This window comes from Acyrthosiphon pisum, chromosome A1 (assembly GCF_005508785.2).
Source record: "Acyrthosiphon pisum isolate AL4f chromosome A1, pea_aphid_22Mar2018_4r6ur, whole genome shotgun sequence".
Classification (NCBI taxonomy): domain Eukaryota; kingdom Metazoa; phylum Arthropoda; class Insecta; order Hemiptera; family Aphididae; genus Acyrthosiphon; species Acyrthosiphon pisum.
Genome location: NC_042494.1, coordinates 169,151,849 through 169,154,181, shown reverse-complemented (window position 1 = coordinate 169,154,181; position 2,333 = coordinate 169,151,849).

Here is a 2,333-nt window from a genome sequence, read left to right as displayed (position 1 = left end):
TTTAACTCGTTAAGTTAAGTTAATTTGGAAAAATGTAAGTTAAGTTTAAAGTTAAAAGTTACTTTCCTTTTTTATTAACTTGTTAAAGTTACAAGTTAGTTGGAAAAAATAAGTAACTTAACTTAGTTAAAAATAATTTTTTTTTTCATATAAAACTTATAATTACACCATTTACACCTCATGTTAAAGATCTAAAAATAACATAATATTATAATGTAGGTCTTTATATCTTAAAAAAATGTATTTTTTTGTAAGTACTTATATTATATTATGAAATCCAACAAAATAATTAAATTATTTGTATATTTTATTTTTTTACCTAAAAGTTTTCCAAAGTGATGGTAAAACTTTTAAATTTTACTTTGTTATTACCAACTATGAATTAAATATTAATAATCAAATTAATTATAATAGTACATAATTTAACGTGATTATAAAATGAATTAACGAGTTCAGTTATAAGTTACTTTAAAAAAAAAGTAATTCGTTAAGATAGAAGTTACTTCTTAAAAAAAAAGTAACTCGTTAAGTAACTTAGTTAAAAGTAACTTAACTTTTTAACTTAACTTTAACTTTTTAACTCGTTAATGCCCAGCCTTGGTGTACCTACGGTGGGTTTTAGGAGTAACCAGTATTATAATATAATAAATAATAATATACTTTAAATTATTAATTACAACCATTTTCAATTCATGAAATTATTTATTTCTCATTTACCCACAAGGTATACTACTAGCTATACTACATACACAACATATAAACTAAAATCATTAAAAACTTATTATAGGTATATAAAGCACTAGGCACCTATTGGGTACTTTACGGCTTAGTAATTTAATAAACTCTCAAAAACAATAATGCGAACACCTCTGCATACTGTATTTCACCCTCCAACATGAAGGAATTGTCTACCAGAATATGGAGTTTTACAAAACTTGCAGTGTATAGTATTTTTTTGAAAATACATCTCTGGTTTTATGTTTTATAATATACCTAATCAATCGTCAAGGTAACTTAATGCAATATTAACATGTTGTAACGGAACTTTTTTTATAATTATCGAATAGGTACATTTAGTTTGTTTTGATATAAATTAATATTAGAAATTAGGAGTATAATATAAGTATATGTATACACATTATACATAAATATAAACAAGTACGTAAATATATACACAACATAATAATCTATACAATATTTATACCAACAATGTAAGGAGTCCGACAGGGTATTATACATGTGTAGTTGTTAATTTATATCATAGGTATATAAGTACACAACAGTCATTATGAACAAAGCATTTATAATTACGTCTTACCAAATTCTAAGAGAGTTAGTGAAATGTTCACTACACGCAGGACAATGTTTTGGTTCTAACAGATTTATACAATCACCACATAAAATTGTATGGCCCATGGATGAATATGTGTGTTCTGTCAGCCTCTGTGCATATAATACATTTTGAATCCTGATTGTCAAAGGTAGGAAGGACAATTGAGACTGGTACAAATAGAATATTCTCCAATTCCAAACGTCTGCTCCTAGCATCAAGTTCCATAATATAAATTACATCTGGAACTCTGTCTTCAGGAATGATAAAATCTTCCACATTAACTGAAAAATAAAACAAAAAGTATAAATAAACAGTGGCATTTTTTTCAGTAAATTGAAAAATATTTTAAAATTAGGTTAGATACAACAAATATTAATAGTCATTAGAATAATGCCTACTTAAAATAAATGGGTTCAAAATATTTTTTAATTGAATATTAAATTCTATATACACAATTTGTATTATTTGTATTACCAATTAACAATATTTAATTGATATAGGTAATATAAAATTATATTAAGGTAGAATCAATTCTTTAACTCAATTTGAATTCTATTCTGAATAAGACTAATATACAATTAAATAGACATTTATAATAGGTACTTATAACTAAAGGGCATTTGCATATATTTTTCCTTTAATAATAAAAGTTGCAGAGTAGGATAGAAATTTGTTTTGTGACATATAAAAAACGAAATCAAAATTCTTAAGTTGCATATATTTGCATATTTCGATCCATTTTTCCATCAAAGCATATTTAAATTTTGTTAGTGCATAATAATGCATATTTGGTATCTTAAGGTTTTACTTTACATTTTACATTGAATTATTGTCTATTTCAATTATTATTTTAGAAATGTTATCTTTATCAATAAATGTTATAGATTGGAAGTACCTAATGGGCAATAGCTAATAGTGCTCTGAATTACCGTGACAGTTTATAGTTGTCCGTAGACTAAATCTAATTTTAAACTGTTGGGCCACTGCAATTGAAAATCTT